Below are 19264 nucleotides of genomic sequence, written 5' to 3' on the forward strand. Positions count from 1 at the left end.
AGAGAATAGGAAAGGGATAGTAGAAGGTGGTGGTGAACAAGATTTAGGAGAATGGAACTGAGGACTGGAAAGAGAGAGACAAACCTACTGAAAGAGAAAAAGGAGAGAAAAGAAGGGAGCTTAGTCCATCTCGAGACCTTATTCCATCCCGCGAGCCTTACCGAACAACGAGAGAGTATTATAAGACAATTTCGCCTCTCACATCAGCATTTCTAAAGGTCAAAGAGGGGATCAATTGGGTTCTAATGAGTGTTTCTTCAGGTTCACGGTACAGAAGAAGGACCAAACTACCACCAGGGTTATTAAACTACTCCTGGAAATGCCCACAACTCCCACGAAAGCCTTGTCAAATATGTGTACTTGGGCGACGAAGTGTTTAGTAATACAGGCGAAAAGTAACTCCCTAAAGGTTATCTCGTCCCGTCAGGCTCAGGTTATGAAAAGTAGCGTTGCGTGGCCGACTAACGTAAAGCGAACGGTAAAATGTGTGTATAATGAGATAATGAACACCGGACTTGCGCATGACGGAAGATAAGAAGGTAATCAAAGCGAGTGTTAAGAGAATGCTCGTTTATAGTGAATCATAGCAAGGATATAATGTTATTGATATTGTGAATGATTATTTTGAGAGTATGATAATTTATAGTGAATCATAGCCAGGTATAGAGAATGTTAGTATACAGTGAATCATAGCCAGGTATAGAGAATGTTAGTATACAGTGAATCATAGCCAGGTATAGAGAATGTTAGTATACAGTGAATCATAGCCAGGTATAGAGAATGTTAGTATACAGTGAATCATATCGTGGGGTAAGAGAATGTGGGTATATTGTTAGTTCGAAGCACCGGTGCCAGATTGTCCTACCCAGAGCATAGTATTTACCGTTTTTTGACGCCTAACTACTGCCAAGAAAAATGTGGAATTAACTATTTTAACGATAAATATAAATGAATCTTGTTATTGGGGCCCAGGAGGCAGTTTTTGGGTCGGAAGTTGATAAGAGGCTGAGTACGACAATCTGGCAACGTTGGTTCAAAGTAAAGAGTAGGTTCAGCAACGTAAAGGGAACAGAAAAGAGTGTGTGTTCTATGCTAATGGACACCCGACGTACCCATGATAGAGGTTTAGAAGGTTGTCAGAGCTAGTGTTGCAAGGTGTTTAGTATAGTGTGAGTATCGTGAGTATTAAATTCAAGGTGAGAGGTGATTTATGAGGTAAAGGTAAAGTAAATAAAGGAAGTAAAGTATAATGCTAAAACTTAAAAACGATGACAAAAAATTATAGAGAACCAGAGAAAATAAGCAGAAGTACAGAAGAAGGGATCACAATTTTAATGGGAAGCTTTGATAAACGATAGAAAAATACTACCTGTTTACTCTTTTTTTCATTCTCTACCGTGGCATTCTGGTTAAGAGTTACTATAGTTGTAAGTAATGTTATTAAAGTGTAAAAACGGGTCGCAATTTATAAAGGGAGACTCTGATAAACGTTAGAAAAATGTTTTGCTCTATTTTTTTTTTTCTAGCGTTGCATCAAAGTTATAAGGAGAGTTAGGTATCAAAAAGTGTTGGCAAATTGTAAAAACGGGTGGCAATTTTTAAAGGGAGACTCTGATAAACGGAAAAATGTTACGTGTTCTATTTTTATTTACATTTTCTAGCTTTGCATTCAAGTTATTAGTTATTTATAGTGGGAAATACCGATAAACGTACAAACAAGCCATAATTTTAAAGGGAAACGTTAGAAAAATGTTACGTGTTCTATTTTTTTCATTCTAGCGTTGCGTTGTAGGTCCAGCCGTTTTATCTTTTCGCAGTTTTAATTACCGAATACCTGACTTGTTGCACTCGTATACACGCAGGTGAGGCAGGTAACCCTTCATTGCACCCTTCCTCCATAGCAGCGTCCGTATCTTCATAACTTTGATTGCCTCGCGCACCGGTGGATAGAACGCCGCTGCAGGGTTTAAATGGAATAGAGAAGCAGGATTTCGGATTAATATTTGTTGAGAAAGAGCTGGCTCCGATTGCGTATATGTGGAAGTAGATTTAGGGTGGAAAGGGCGGGAGTTATAATGTTTAGAAGTGAGTGTTTTTAGAGAGGAAATGTTTGATAAAGATAACGAAAAATCAGCTTAGACTTAATGATTAATATTCGTTGAGAAAGAGTTGGCATAGATTGTGTATATGTGAAAGTAGATTTAGGGACGAAATGGGGGGAGTTTTAATATTTAGGAGTGAGTGTTTTTAGAGAGTAAATGATGATAAAGATAACGAAAAATCAGCTTAGAGTTAATGATTAATATTTGTTAGGAAAGATTTGGGTTCGAAAGTGTATATATGTGGAATTGGATTTAGGGTGGAAAGGGCGGGAATTTTACTATTTTGGTGTGAGTGTTCTTAGAGAGGAAATGATGATAAAGGTAACGAAAAAACACCTGAGAGTTAATGATGAAAATATGTTGAGAAAGACTTGGCCTCGATTGTTTATATGTGGAAGTAGATTTAGGGACGAAAGGGTGGAAATTTTAATATGTAGGAGTGAGTGTTTTTAGATGGGTAATGATTGATAAAGATAACGAAAATTCAGCTTAATATTTGTTATGAAAGACTTTCCTGCGATTGTGTATATATGGAAGTAGATTTAGTTAGGGAGGAAGGGGCTGGAGTTTTATTATTTATGTGTGTGTTTTCTTAGTGAATGATTAAAGGATAACTAAAATAAATAGCTTAGAGTGAATGATTAATATTTGTAAGGAAAGACTTGGCCTCTAATGTATATATATGGAAGTAGATTTAGTCAGGGAGGAAAGGGCTGGAATGTTGTTATTATTTTACGAGTGAGTGTTCTTAGAGAGTAAAGTATTAATAAAAATAGCTAAAAGAACACATTAGAGTAGAATATTAATATGGATAACTATAATAATCTTCTTTTACGAATCCTCTTTCGCTTCAAATCACAAAACCCTTTCCCAAGCTAAATATGTTATCCCCATATTTCCAAAAGTAGAGGTGTTATCCTTATCTATCCAAAACAAAAACGTTATAATAGTCTTTCATCCAATCGTATAAAATGGATTAACACTACACAAGCAAAGTCTCGTAACGTAGGATTCTGGATTTCTTTTAGCCAACTTACTTTTGTCGGAATTCTCGCCTTGCCCAGACTCACTACGCTCCAAATCACGAAATCACAAGGACCAAATCATACAAAAACCTTTCAACACCACACCGCCCCACATAAATTCTCCTAACGTAAGCTCCTTGAACTCTTCTAACCAACTTGTTTTTTGTCTGAATTCCTGCCTCGCCCAGACTCCACATCCCTTATATCCCAAAATCACCAAAAAACAAATGCTACAAAAAACTTCCTCAACACAACACACTACACAGCTCCACAAAGTCTCGTAACGTAACATTCCTCTCGCCACTTGCTCTTGTCTGGGTTCTCGCCTCGCCCAGACGCCCTCCGCTGCAGACACGAAAAAAAAGGGGTCGAGAGTGATGGGAGATATCGAATTGCTCGTGTGATCGGCGTCCGGATGGCTCCCAACAGGCCTGTAACCTTAGTACGGGAGAGAACTGGAGGGAGCCATGGGAGGGGAGCTGAGTGAAAAAGATGTTAGGAGGAGGACGAAGAGGAGGAGGGGGGAGGAGGGTACAGGTGAATGAGGACAAAGAAGAGAGGACAGGAAAGAGAAAGAGGGAGAAGGGAAGATGCGGTTGGTACGACGAACGGTGAGGAGTGGAGGAAAGGGATAGGAAGAGGAAGAAAAGAAGATGGAGAAAAAAGAAGTGAGGAATAGAAGGAGGATTAGGTAAAGGAAGAGAAGGATGGGGAGGAAGAATAGGAAAGAAATAGGGATGTTGAGGAAAGACAGAGACGGAAGTGGAGGTGAAAAGGAAATGAGGAAGAGATGGATATAGGAGAAAGAGAACAGTGATTAGAAAGACGGGAAAGGGAAAGAGGAGGTGATAAAGAAAGGTTGGTAAGGAATGAACTGGAGGAAGAGGAAAAGGATATAAGGAGAAGGAGGAGGAGAAGGAGGAGGAGGAGGAGGGTAAAGAAGGATGAGGACAAGGTAAAAGAGGATAGATAAGAGAAAGAGGAGGAGAAGAAAAGAGGTTAACAGGAAAAAATGGAGGTTAGAAGGAAAGGAGTGAGAGGAGGTGGAGGAAGAGGAGGAGGTGGAGGAAGAGGAGGAGGAGGAGGTCGTGAAGGAGAAACATGAGAATGGAAGGGAGGGTTAGGAAGACAAGGAGAGACAAAACCAGGGCGAGGAAAAGAACAAAAATAAATATGAAGAAGAAAGGAAGAAAACGGCAAAGCAACACCATAATAAAGACAAAACAAAAGTAAAAAAAAACTCGACTGGGTTAAAATAAAGATAGAAAAAAGCAAGAAGAAGAAAATCAGGAACATGGACCAAGAACAAGGAAGCAAGAATCATGCGAAAGAAATGATAAAGAAAAAGAAGAAAAAGTGTTGAGACGAAGAAAATAATGAGAAATGTGTGACGGGGGAAATCCTCTCAACGGAATAGAAAAAAAAGGAAGACTCAGAAAGAAGAAAACAGGAAGGAGGAAGAAAGGAGAAAACAACGAGACTAAAAAAGAAAATTTGACCCTAAAAGAAAGGCACAAAAAGCAAACAAAGATAGAATAAAGGAAATAGGCATAGAAAAATAACCCCATTGTTAACGATTACATAGATTGAGAAAACGGAAGAAAATAAAATAAAATAACCAAACTAAGAAAGAAAAATTACAACTAAAAGAAAATCACAAAAAACAAAGATAGAATAAATTAAATAGGCATAGAAAAATAACCCCATTGTTAACGATTACATAGACTGAGAAAACGGAAGAAAGGAGATAAAATAACCAAACTAAGAAAGAAAAATTGACACTAAAAGAAAATCACAAAAAGCAAACAAAGATAGAATAAAGAAAATAGGAATAAAAAAATAACCCCATTGTCAACGATTACATAGATTGAGAAAACGGAAGAAAATAAAATAAAATAACCAAACTAAGAAAGAAAAATCACAACTAAACTAAAATGAAAAAAAAAGAAAACAAAAACAAAAGAAATAGAAACGCATACACCCCCATACAACACCTCCATAAAGATGACGCGGACAGCTGACTTGGCGTAGCTTAGCATGGCGTGGCGTGGTCCGGCGTGGCGTGAGGAAAGGCAACAAAGTGTGACTACCAACGTGCCAGAAAGGGGCGTTAGCGTGAGCGGCGTGTGAGTGAGGAAATCTGTAAGCGTGTGTGTATGTGTGTGTGTGTGTGTGGTGTGTTGCGGCGGTTAGTCAGATGTGTGTGAGGGGGGCGGGGGGAAGGGGGGGGTACGTGTGTGTGTGTGTGTGTGTGTGTGTGTGTGTGTGTGTGTGTGTGTGTGTGTGTGTGTGGTTTTGTGAAGGCGCCAGTTTGTTTTTCGCTGCAGATGTTGTGTGTGTGTGTGTGTGTGTGTGTGTGTGTGTGTGTGTTGTTGTGGAAAGTCTGGTTGGTTCTTTACATAAACCAAGAATTCGGTCACCCAGTCAGTCAACCACAAAGTAAGTCATCTAAGCAGTTTGTCGTCCTGTCTATCAGTTATCCAGTTGTTGGGGAAGTATGTCATGCTAAAATCAGTCCTAATCATTTTGTCAGTATGTTGATAAGTTATTTAGTAAGACAGTTAATCAGTATACCTCTCAGTTATCCAGTTGTTTGGGAAAAATATGTCATGCTAAAATCAGTCCTTCTAATCGTTTTGTCAGTAAGTATGTTGATAAGGTATTCAGTAAGACAGTTAATCAGTATACCTCTCAGTTTTTGTCTCATTTAAGAACGCTTTGTCCCATTTCCTTTTAATTCAAAGCTTTCAAGAGGAGGGTATCAGGACACCTCTTCTCCCGAAATTGACCTCTCTTTTTGGACACTCCTTTGACCTCTATTCAGGAGCAGTAAGTAGCGGGCTTTTTTTTATATATTTTTCTTTACGCCCTTGAACTGTCTCCTTTGCTGTAAAAAAAGAATTGCTCTCTATACAGTATACAATTGCTAATATTCATCTTATTTATTTGAAAGTCCGTCATTTAGCCAATATGTCAGTCAGCCTAAGAGATGCATTCAGTCAACTAGTCAGTCTTCCTACCAGCGAGTCATTCAGAAAGCTAGTGAATATGCCAGTCAGTCAGTCCAGTCAGTCAGTGCTCCAGTTGGTCAGTCAGTCAGTCATCACATCTTTCCCACAATCACCCATTCACAGAGGTCAAGTAAATTATCTCTCCACCCACGCTGCAGCCAATACGCTTAGTCTAATTCGTCTCTTGTCTCTTAATAGGTCCATTTCTATTTAATTACAGCCTCCGTTGCGTTCTATATTCACTTTCCACGCTTTAGAATTACATGTATTTGCGCCATTTCCCGGAGAAGGAGAGAAAGAAAAACAGGGATGTCTAAATATACCTCCCTTCAGAATGGCACGTGCTCTCCCGGTTCAGCTGCAGACTTTGAACATATAGAGTTTGAAATCACAATCTCTCTACCTTTTTAACATTACCTCTATTCATGGTATTTAAAAGAGGGAAGAAAGTAAAAGAGGAGGTATAAATCTTTCATTACCTTGCAAAATGTCACGTGTTCCCCCGTTTCATATGCAGACCTTTTGACATATAAAAGTTTGGAATCATTATCTCTATACCTTTTCACATTACCGCTATTCAGGACAGTTTAAAGAGGGAAGAATATAATGGAGGTCGCATAAGTCTATCATTACCTTGCAAAATGTCACGCTTTCTCCCGCTTCATATGCAGACCTTTAATATATCAGAGTTTGTAATCATTATATCTATACCGTTTTAACAATACCACTATTCATGACATTTTATAAGAGGGAAGAATATAATTGAGGTCGTATAAGTCTATCATTACCTTGCAGAATGTCACGTGTTCTCTCGTTTCAGCTGCAGACTTTCAACGTATCAGAGTTTGGAACTATCTCTATACCTTTTAACTTCACTATCCATGCTATATAAAAGAAAGGGAAGGACATGAAAGAGGAGGTATTAATCTAGCATCACCTTGCTGTACGTTTCACCTCGTCTAATTTCCTGTTACCTGAAGACTTTTAACAGATAAGTGTATTAGATTCTGTATATAGAGTCATAAATTATTAACACTAACAGAGAAGATAGTAAAACATATTGTAAGATTTTTGGTCTCATTTAAGAACGCATTGTCCATTTTTTTGTCACCTGAAGGCTTTTAACAGGTTAGAGATTTCAGTTCTCTCTAAATACTTATTCAAAACTTACTAATGTTCAAGGTATACAGCGGAGGAGAATGACATTGAAAGACTTGGGAACTTTTTGTTTCATTAATTTTAAGAACGCTTTCCCCCATTTCCTGTTATCTGAAGGCTTTAACAGGTAGAAGCTTTCAATTCTCTCTCTATACACATTCAAAACTTACTAATATTCAAGGTATACAGCGCGGAGAATAACAATGAAAGACTTGGGAACTTTTTGTCTCTCTTTTTTTTTACTACAAAGGAGACAGCTCAAGGGCACAAAAAAGGAAACAATAATAAAAGTCCGCTACTCGCTGCTCCTAAAAAGAATCCAAAGAGGTGGCCGAAAGAGAGGTCATTTAAAAACGCTTTGTCCCATTTCCTTTTAATTCGCTCTCTATGCAGTCAACAACTGGTAATATTCATATGTATCAGTGAAGTAAAGCAGTTTAGAATTAATAAGTTTTTTTTTTCTCATTTCAGAACGTTTTGGCCCCATCTCCTGTAAGCTGACGTCTTCTAAACAGGTAAGATATTCAGGGACGCATTATAAAACAGTTCGTCGCCCAAAAACACAAATTTGACAAGGCTTTCGTAGGAGTTGTGGGCATTTCCAGAAGTAGCTTTTTGACCCTGGTGGTAGTTTGACCCTTCTTCTGTACCGTGAACCTAAGGAAACACTCATTAGAACCCGACTGACCCCCCAAGAACACATATTTGACAAGGTTTTCGTAGGAGTTGTGGGCATTTCCAGGAGTAGCTTTTTGACCCTGGTGGTAGTTTGACCCTTCTTCTGTACCGTGAACCTAAAGAAACACTCATTAGAACCCGACTGACCCCCCAAGAACACATATTTGACAAGGCTTTCGTATGAGTTGTGGGCATTTCCAAGAGTAGTTTTATGACCCTGGTGGTAGTTTGACCCTTCTTCTGTACCGTGAACCTAAAGAAACACTCATTAGAACCAGACTGACCCCTTCTTTGACCTTTAGAAATAGCTGATGTGAGAGGCGAGAGTGTCTTATAATATCGACGTCAGTTTGCTCTATATACACATTCAAAACTTGCTAATACTGAAGGTCTATAGCGGGGAAGAAAAACAATAAAGAAGGTGGGAAGTTTTTGGTCTCATTTTAGAACGTTAAATTTTCTGTCCCATTTTGTGTTAGTTGAAGAGGTTGAAAAAGTCAGGTAAAAGCATTCAATTACCTTCTCTACGGTCAAAACTTACTACTATTCAACTTATTTAGCGGTGAAGCAAAACAAAAAAAGAGTTAAAGTTTTTTGTCTCAGTTAAGAACCTCGTGCCCCATTTCCCGTTACCTGAAGACTTAATATACGAGCTTGCAATTCTCTCTATACACAGCTTAAAATTTCTACTATTCAACCTTATTCAACGGTAAAGTAAGAGAAGAAAGAAGTTGGGAAGCTTTTATCTCATTTAACGCTGTGTCCCATTTCCTTTCCACTTTAAAGAGTTTGCAGTTTAAAGAGTTCAGAGCTTTCTTTCGTGGCTCTGTGGTTGTCAGGAGGGATGGAGGGCGGCAGGGCGTGCGTGTGTGCGTGATTCGGGGTCTGCAGGGGCGGTGGCGGTGCGTGACGTGCGTGTAAGGGAGGGAGGGAAAGAGGAGAGGACGGGAGGAGACATGGGAAGGACGGGAGGGAATAGGAGGTTAGGGTTTACATGGTTTGGGAGTTGAGTTCTGATCATGACTTTTGTACCTGGCTTCTGAGCACGCCCTTGTCCCACGTAACAGTTCATTGCAGCCTCTTGAAATGCTTCCTGGACACACACACACACACACACACACACACACACACACACACACACACACACACGCGCACAAGCACACACGGACCTCTCTCCACACACACACAAACGTACACATCGTCCCCCTCCTCCCCATCACACACACACACCCACACACACACATACACACACAGACGTACACACCCTCCTTCCTCCTCCCCTCTCCTCCCCTCTCCCCTCCTCCCCTCTCCTCCTCCCCACTTCGTAAATCAGGTGATCACGGCTTCGTCACGCTATTGTCGTGTGGCGCACCTGCCCTCTCTACCTGTCGCCCCTCTCACCAGCGTGTTGACAGGAGGCTCCGCGCTCACCCGGCCCCCGCGCCCCTTTGTTAGCCATTCACGCACCTGTCCACACACACCTGCGTCGCCTTTGTTTGCATCTGAAGCACTACAGGAGACGAGGAGGAGTAGGAGTGGAGGAGGAGGAGAAGGTAGTAGTAGTAGAGAAGACGAGAGAGGAGGAGGAGGAGCAGGATCAAGAGGAAGAACAGAAGGAGGTAGAGGAGGCGAGAGAGGAAGAGAAGGAGGAGAAGGAGAATGAAACAGAGGGTAAGGTGCAAGAAGGATAGAAAGAGAGATGACTGAAGGGAAGGGAGAAAGGATTGTAAAGAGGAATAAAGATAGATGAGATAGGTAGAGAGGAGCAAGAACAAGAGGAAACATGGAAACATGGAAACGCAGGCAACAGAAAGCCTATTGGCTCATTACGAGGTTGCCCGCTTTGGTGATTTAATCTGCTCGACAGCCTGGGGCCTGGGGAGCAGATGAAAGCACCTCGACATTGAGGAGCAGATGAAAGCGCCTCGATATTGAGGAGCAGATGAAAGCAACTCAATATTCAGTTTACTCCCGACGCAGCGAAGTGACGGTCGATTCTATATTTGAAGGAGTTGATAGTATTCGCATTTACTACTTCTGAAGGAAGATTGTTCCAGTGACGGATGACTCGGTTTGAAAAGAAACTCCTTCCGATGTCTGTGTTACATCGACTAGACTGAATGGGTAAACCGTTATTTCTAGTTCTTAGGTTGGTTTGCAATTCAAAGAAATTGGAGTAATCGACGTTATTGAATTTTTTTAGATACTTGAAGACTTGAATCATATCTCCTCGTAGGCGTCTTTTCTCCAATGTAAAGAGATTGAGTCGCTTGAGTCGTTCCTCGTACGGTTGAGCCCTTAAGGTTGGTATCATTTTCGTGGCGCGTCGTTGAATCCTTTCCAGTAAATCAATGTCCTTTCTGTAATTAGGAGACCAGAACTGTACTGCATACTCGAGGTGCGGTCTTACCATGGAATTATACAAGGATAGCATCACGTCTGGCGTTTTACACTCGAAGTTCCTCGCTATGAACCCGAGCATAGTGTTGGCTTTGTTGTATGCTTTTACAGTGATTCGCGTGTTTCAGGTCACTGCTGATAGTGACTCAAGATCCTTTTCCTCCTGCATCGCTTGCAGAGGTCTCCCATTCATGATGTATGTGTGTTTACTATTTCTGGACCCAATGTGCATGACTTTGCATTTGTCAACATTAAAGGACATTTGCCATTTTCCGACCATTCGATAATGTGATTGAGGTCTTTCTGAATGATTTCGCAGTCGGTCTTTGTGAGGGCCTTTCCCCCCACCTTAGTGTCATCAGCAAATTTCGATATTGTGGATTTCAGTCCTGATTCGAGGTCGTTGATATATATGATGAAGAGAATGGGTCCCAGCACTGACCCTTGAGGCACTCCACTAGTGACTGGAAGCCAATCGGAAGGCTGTCCGTTGAGTAGTACTCGTTGTTTTCTGTCGGTGAGCCAATCTCTTATCCACGCGATCAGATTGGCTCCAATGCCCGAGTGCAGTTTTTAAGGAGTCGCTCGTGCGGTACCTTGTCGAAGGCTTTCTGAAAGTCCAGGTATATAACATCACTGGGGATGTGGGCATCCCAGTTCTTATATATACCTTGGAAGAAGTCTAATAAATTCGTTAGGCAGGAGCGCTTGTTTCTGAAGCCATGCTGGGTGTCGGAGATTACATTATTGTCTTCTAGAAACTTAACAAGTTTGTCTCTAATAATCTTTTCGAGTATTTTTCCTGCCACTGATGTCAAACTTATGGGCCTGTAGTTTAATGCAACGCTTTTGTCTCCTTTTTTGAAAATTGGTGTTACGTTCGCCATCTTCCAGTCTTCCGGGACCTTTTTCAATTGAACAGACTGGTTGAATATGTTAGTGAGTGGCTGAAGTATTTGTTGTTTAAGCTCTTTTAATAACCGCGGGGACAAACCGTCAGGTCCTGTTGACTTGTTCGTGTCGAGTTTATCCAAATACTCTTTCACTTCTTGGTCGCATATTGAGTCAATTTTCAGGGCGTGATTCCCTCGGCAGGTCAGGGTTCTCGGGCATGGTTTCGATGTTCTCGACTGTGAATACGGATGCGAAGTTACTGTTGAGGATTCTGGCCATCTGTTTACTGTCCTGAGTTGCAGCTCCAGTCTCGTCTGTCAGGGGACCAATATTGGATTTTACTTTCTTTTTCGATCTGATGTATGTGAAGAATTTTTTTGAGTTTGTCTTGATGTCACGCGCTATTTGATTTTCGTAGTTGCGTTTACTACTCCGAATAAGGGTGCGACAAGCTCTGAGGCTGTTGTGGTAATGAGTACGGGCTTCGGCCGTTTCATTCTCTTTCATTAGGTTATAATTCCTTTGTTTTAAGTTTACCGCCCTTTTTATTTCTCTGGTCATCCACGGTGGATCTACGGCACCATTTACTCGCCTGGGTTTCGTCGGCACTGTAGCCTTTTCTACTCCCAAAAGCTTATCTTTGAAGTTGTTCCACACGTTGTCGATTGTATTGTCGGTTAGGTGAAGTTGGTCCCAGGTCGCGGAGGAAGCAGCTCACGGGCTAGGTTGAAATTTGCTTTTTGTAGTCTGGTATCACTGACGGATTGTCTACGAGTTTGTGACTTATGTTGACATTGAAACGGATTAAGTGGTGATCGCAACCGTAAATTGTTTCACCAACTTCACAGTCGCGAATGAGGTCGGGGTCGCTTACTAATACCAGATCCAGCAGATTGTTTTCTCTTGTTGGTTGAGTTACAACTTGAGTGAGGAACGAATCCTCCACCATTTCTATAAGCCTGTTACCCTCTTGATCTCCAGTCAATTGTCCCCAGTCAATGTTAGGGCAATTAAAGTCCCCAATTATTATTGCTTGTTTACTTTGTGTTAAAGAGTGAAGCTCTTCGTACAGGGCAGTGTCATCGGCTGCTTGTTGTTTTGGAGGCCTGTATACGATCGCAAGTGTTAGTTTCTTATTATTCGCAGTTATTTCCACATAGACGGAGTCGTAATTCTCTGCATCCTGTTTGTCTATTTTTATGGCAGGAGCGTACTTTTTACGTAGCAAATTACTCCTCCTCCTTTCTTGTGCATTCGATTTTTTGGAAGCTTTTGTACCCGGAAATGACAGTTCAGATACTAGATGTGCAGAGTTGGCCCAAGTCTCTGTGATGGCTACCACATCTGGTTTCTCAGTTGCAATATACGCCCTAATTTCGTCCTTTTGGGTAATAGACTGCGTGCATTTGTGTACAAAATGGAAATGTGACTACTGGTTTGGCCGCGTTGAGTTGAATGAGTTCGCTTGTCGGAGGCGTCGTTGGTTACACAGTTTCTTGCAAGCCGCATCGACGCTACGGTTCGGTTGATCAAGGGTTGCCTTTGCCTTGCCCTCGCCTCCAGTTTTTGAATAGCTTTCGAGAAGCTTTCAACTGCATCGTTCAGGAGCCTTCCTAGCCGCGCCGAACCAACCTCGTTCAAGTGGAGTCCGTCCTCCCAAAACAAATCTGGGCGCTGGTTGAAGTGATGCCATGCGTTCGTGAACCCTACGCCTTCATCGTTACATAACTGCTTTAGACTAGTGTTGACGCCGTACGCTTTACTGTTGTTGTATCCGGCGAACGTATTGACTCTCGGTAGAATTCCAGAGAATATTATGTTATGGGAATTGGTATTGTATTTCCTAATTACTTGAAGTTATTTTTATAACAGGTCCAGAATTTGAGTTTACTGAAGGTCGTTGGTTCCGCATGGATCAGATACACTGTGTCGTCCTTCGCATTTACTGAAACTGCATCGACAGCTGATTCAATATCGTCCAGTTTGGCTCGGGGATACAGAAACGCTGCCGTGTCAACGTATTCCGACCACAAAACTCCGTAAGTTGGCCTCTCACCACACTGTCTCCAACTAAATTGACTCTAGTAGTTAGTTTGCCCATACCAGGAAACAGCGTCTGGTTCGTACAAGTGACAGCTGGTAGAATGGTCTTGTGATTTCTTCTGGAAGGGCGCGAGGTACAAGCGGGAGCGCGGGCTAAGGTGGGTTTGGAAGTGGTGGTGGTGTTAGTAGTGGGTGGCTGGGAAAGGGTGGAGGGTGAGGTGTGGATGGAGGGAGATGTGGTATCAGAAGTGGAGGAGGAGGCGGAGGTTGAGTTCGTGTTGGAGGTGGAAGTGGAGGATGGAGTGGTGATGAGGATAGGGGAGGAGTCAAGGGTGTTGGAGGGAGAGGAAGGGAGAGCGGGAGAAAGGGGAGTGGTACTGTGGATGGAGGTGGATGGGGTAGGAAGGGAGGTGGATGGAGTAGAAGGAATGGTAAGGGTGGCGGCGGGATCAGGCGTTGCAGAGGAGTGGGGTGGTTGAGGCGAGGCAGAGGAGATCGTGTTGGAGGTGGAAGGGGAAGATGGAGTGGTGATGAGGATAGGGAGGAGTCAAGGGTGGTGGAGGGAGAAGGGAGTGGGAGGGGATGAGGTAGCAAGGGAGGTGGATTGGGCGGAATGAAGATTATGGATGGAGGCGGGTTCAGTCGAGGCAGAGGAGGAGGAGGTGTTATGTAGTTTGGTCAGAACGTCAGAATATGAGTTTGTGGAGGTGGTTGCTGTTTTAGTATGGGGGGGGAAAGAAGAAGAAGAAGAAGAAGAATGAGGGGTAGGGAGTTGAGGGAAGGCCATCATGGTGTCCCAGATCAACGCATTGGAGCGTTGTAGTTCCTCGTTGGTTGTTTGTAGTGCCTGAATACGTAAGTCTAAGACACAGTACCTACACATCGAGTCGCTGGCTTGGTAATGAATCGCAGCATATTTCTTTGAACAATTACAGCAATTGAGATAGTTGGACGGCATGATTACTTCTTTTTTTTAATTTTTATTTACTGTTGCAAGACGATATAATTCTGTGCTTTACAGTTAAGATGAATTTTGTATCCGCGTGGACTAAGGTCAACACCTGGAGGGAGGCGGCTTTAAATCGGTCGAGTCACGCGGGAGAGTTTGAGGTGTGGCGTCTATGAGGGCCCGCACGTGTTTTCCCTCCGGGATTAAAATTCTCTGGGGGATTAAACTTTTCCTCCTTTTCAAAACAGGTGTGCTGGTATACGGGTCAAGCTTTGTACTTCTACGTTAGTGACAGATTTTCTACGTTAGTTAGACACAAGAAGCTCACCGTCTTTCACTGGGTGCTGTGTTAGGTCGTGCAGTTGTAATCCTACTGCGGAAAGACAGGAAACACAAAAAAAGTCGATATATAACTTAACCGCTCAGCTCAGCAGGGAAGTCCTCTCACTGTAAGGTAATCCTCGCAACACTTCAAACACTAGTTAGACGCGTCACAGCACTGAGTTAGACGTTAATTAATTAAGTTGAGTGGTGCTAAATCAGAAAAGTAAACAAGCACAGTTAGTCGTTCGATTTCTGAGAAGGCGTACGGGCCTATTTAAGTAACGGTTAATTAAAAACGTGGATGAACGGATTTCAAAAGTTGTGACGTTAAAATGTAACACACGGAGTCGATTCACACACAAAATAACAAGTGTCGTTTCACCAGACGAGGTGAAAAGCAAGGTTAAGGTTTGATGCCGCAGCAGCAGCAAGGTCAACGTCTGTCCCTTTGAGGAGGTCAGGCGAGACTGAGGAGGTCAGGCGAGACTGAGGAGGTCAGGCGAGACTGAGGAGGTCAGGCGAGACGAGATAGGAGGAGGAGGAGAGGAGGAAACAGCAGGAAAATGGAAGGATAGGAAAGGGAGAGTGGTGTATGACGGGGAGAAGGAGAGAGAAAGGAAAAATAAAGATAAATAAGGGAAATAAGAGATAAGAGGAACAGAATGAGATAACGAGGAGATAAATGAACATAGAGAAGGGAGAAAAGGGAGACAGAACGAAGGTAGATAAAGGATAGATACGATATTGACTGATAATGGTATGTAGACGGAGGAGGGGAGGGAGAGATAAGAAGGAGATAGAGGGAGATAACGAGGAGGAGGAAAGAAAAAAGATACAGGAAAAAGAGGAAAAAAAAAGGATTAGAGAGAGTGAAATTTCACGCTAACAATAGAAGGTGTGTGTGTGTGTGTGTGTGTGTGTGTGTGTATGTGTGTGTGTGTGTGTGTGTGTGTGTGTGTGTGTGTGTGTGTGTGTGTGCGCCTTATTAACGACCAGGTGAGCGGAATGAACACCTGCCCGCTTTATTACCACCGGTGGGCGCATCTCAAAGGATTCACGCGGCAACACAAGCAACACACAGCATCCATAGAGTTGCTCCGTGATTCGCCTGACTTGTTTGCCATCTCTGCCCTCTCAGTGTGTTGCGTCGGAGGAGAATTCAGTTGAGTTGACAGTCGGGGTTAATATCCTTTGCTTAACTTCTTTTTTTTTTGTGGTTGCTTGATGGTTCACGTGTTATTCTGTATATGCAAGTGTCTATTGTTGATGCCCTATTGTCTATTCTCTCGTCTATTGGGTATTGTATCCATGTCCTTCGCAAATACCTTCTCTCGTGGTTTCTCTGTTGTTAAGCATTTGTTTTGTCGTCTATTCAAGTGTCTATTGTTGATTCCCTGGTGTTTATTACTCTGGTCTATCGGTTATTGTATATTCTTTCATCTATTCCCTTGTCTATTCTACGTATGTCCTCTGCAAGCCCCTTTCCTTTGTGGTTTCGCTATTATCCATATGTTCTGGCGTCTATTCAAGTGTCTATTGTTGATCTTGTGGTGTCTATTATCATGTCTATTGGCTGCTGTATATTGTCTCTCGTCTATTGTTTTGTCTATTGAATTGTGGTTGTTATGCAGTGTTTGTTCTCTTCGTTAACTTCCCTGTTCATTCGTTTTCTTTCTTTCTTTCTTGTGTATCCCTTTGTTGCAGTCTGCTCCCCGTTTTCTTTTATTATCCTCCTCTTTGTTTCCTCTTGCGTCGCTTCTGTTTCTCAGTTCACTCCTCTTGTTCTAACTTCCTCCTTTGCCAAGTGGTTTCCTGCATGTGTTTTATTAAGTTTGTTTCCCGAGTTGAGTATTTTCATTCTCCCCAAAAGCTGTTTATTATGATTGTGTTAAGCTTCCTCTTTCTCCAGTTGGTTTTTTTTTTTTTTTTTTTTTGGGGGGGGGGTTGTGGTCTTTGTTCAGTATTTCTCATATCCCAAAATCGATTATTCTATCTATTATGTCTTTCCCTTCTTTTAGGTCTTTGTCTATTTTATTTATCTTCCCCAAAACTATTATTAAGTGCTCTTCTCCTTGCTCATTGTTCACTTTTTCTCCATTCCCCAAAACTCTTATGTATTTCCCTTCGTCTCACTTTACCTGTTGCATCGAAAAATAGATAATCTGTCCAAAATCTCTAATGCTTTCCTTCTTTTCTTCTGTCTTTATTCAGTATTCTTCCTTCCTAAAACCTCTCCATCATTACATGCTTCCCTTTCTCTCACTTTCCACGCTCCACCCCAAAAGTAGTTAACACGTCCACGTAAGACACAAGGTTATTCAAGGTATTTATAAACCCGGGCCGCGTGTGATGCATATATTACTCGGGAATGTTGTGGGCGCGGACGGCAGGTGTTAGTCCATCACCTGTGTGGGATTGGCTGATGCTGTAGCGGGAAAATGTTGGGTTGTTTAATAGGACACCTGTGTGGGAAATAGCTTACCTGTGTTCCTGATGCCTTGGTGGGGAAGGACGGGTGTGAGAAGATAGCTGTTACGATTATTCTCTCAAAGCTTACTTGTTGCATTTAGTTTTAGTCAGAGAAACCATTGGATCGTTATTGAGAAAGTGCCAAGTGTCTTTTCCGTCGCCTAATATTTCGTTGTGAAGCATTGTGTGAAGTATATGTGAGAAAAAATTAATGACATGTCTATAAGTGCTCTGGTTCTATTTAATCTTAGTTAGGGAAAATAAATAGGACTAGCTGTTTTATACTGTAGGAAGAGAAGACAAAACTAGTGATGTATTAAAATGAGGTGTGAAATATATGAGAAAAAAGCCTTGATCTGTCTAAAAGTTCTCTTGTTTTATTTCATCTTTGGTCAGGGAAAATAAATAGGAGTAGTTCTTGTTATACTGTAGAAAGAGAAGACAAACTTAGTGTTGTATTAAAATGAGGTGTGAAAAATATGAGATAAAAGCCTTGATCTGTCTTAAAGTTATCTTGTTTTACTTCATCTTTACTCTGGGAAAATAAATAATAGTATTTTTTTAATTTTTTTTATTGTAGGAAGAGACTGACAACTTAGTGATGTATTGGAATGAAGTGTGAAAAATATGAGAAAAAAGCCTTGAATTGTCTAAAAGTTCTCTTGTTTTATTTCATCTTTGGTCAGGGAAAATAAATAGGAGTAGGTGTTTTGTACTGTCGGAAGAGAAGACAAACTTTTTAGAGATGTATTGGAATGAGGTGTGAAAAATATGAGAAAAAAGCCTTGGTCTGTCTAAAAATTCTATCGTTTTATTTCATCTTAGGGAAAATAAATTGGAGTAGTTTTTTTTTTTTATACTGTAGGAAGAGACTGAAAACTTAGTGATGTATTGGAATGAAGTGTAAAAAATATAAGAAAAAAGCCTTGATCTGTCTAAAAGTTCTCTCGTTTTATTTTATCTTAGTCAGGGAAAATAAAGAGGAGTAGGTGTTTCTATACTGTAGGAAGAGAAGACAAACTTAGTGATGTATTGGAATGAGAATAAAAAGTACAAAATGATTCTCTTATCTGTCCATTACCATTTCCATTTGATACCCATTACCATCATCACATCAATCATCAATACGTTCTCCACCCCTACCACTGTTCTACCACCTCCTGCGTCCCCCCCAAAATTCAAAAGACAAACACAAAAAGTAAGAAGTCAAGGTGTAGAGTTATATTGGCGCTCCCGTGATGTACTTCGTCACAGGAGAGATGAATTTCACTACACAATATATCCACCTTTTTCTTGGTCTCCTTTTCTTTCTCCTGCTCTATTTTCATTTTCATTTTTTTGTCTTTCTGTTTGTTTTCTCTTTCCATTGTTGCGTTCGTCTTTCGTGTCTTCCTGTATACACTCATTCCACCTCTTTCTCGGTCACCCTTTCCTCTTTCTCCCCTGTACTTCCATTTTACATACGTCCGTCCAAGTAAAATTCAAAGGGGCAGTCTTCGATAACATTTTGGAAATCACTCCCCACCCCCGTTGCCATATTATCATACTCAGAGCATAGTATTTACCGGTTTCTGACACCTAACTATTGCCAAAAACATTAGGATCTAACTCTTTTAACGATAACTATAAATGAGTTTCGTTATTGGAGCCCAGAAGACAATTTGGGGGTAGGAAGTCGGGAAACATAAGCAGCTGTGTACGATAATCTGGCAACGTTGCTGAGTCCCCACCCCTCCTATCCCTTAGTAAGTCAAGGTGTAGAGTTGTATTGGTACTTCCGTCTTGATGTAGCTCGTCACAGGAGAGATGAATTTCACTACGGTGCAAATATACATCGATAACATTCTGAAAGGCACCCTCCACCCCTCCTACCCCTTAGTGTCTGATTACGCCTTGCTTCTCTCCTCCTGTAACTCGCAAGACGGAGAAAATAAATTATGGAGGAAGAAGTTTAATGAAATATGAGCAAACCATTATTTCTCGATCACGTTTCTTGTCTATAATTTAGGTCCTGAAATCTGATACTCGGCCATTGAAAGTCGCGGGACGGAGAAAACACGTTACAAGGGGAGAAGTTTTAATGATATATGAGGAAAGTTTTATATATCGATGACATTCCTCACGACGTTCGCGCTGTAGCTGTTGTGCGAGGCGGCGGAACCAAGGAACGTAATAAACGACTTGATAGCACGCCATAAATAACGAACGGTC

At 41.6% G+C, this 19264-nt stretch overlaps 1 long non-coding RNA gene across 1 annotated transcript in view; it reads left to right on the forward strand.

The window, feature by feature from the left end:
• LOC127002123 (uncharacterized) overlaps positions 1 to 19264 on the forward strand; it is a 142522-nt gene that overhangs the window by 73699 nt on the left and 49559 nt on the right. Inside the window, exon 3 of the long non-coding RNA XR_007755758.1 lies at positions 7768 to 7811. This is a non-coding gene — a long non-coding RNA (uncharacterized LOC127002123). The remainder of the gene's footprint in view (positions 1 to 7767; positions 7812 to 19264) is intronic.

This window comes from Eriocheir sinensis, chromosome 22, assembly GCF_024679095.1.
Source record: "Eriocheir sinensis breed Jianghai 21 chromosome 22, ASM2467909v1, whole genome shotgun sequence".
NCBI lineage: Eukaryota > Metazoa > Arthropoda > Malacostraca > Decapoda > Varunidae > Eriocheir > Eriocheir sinensis.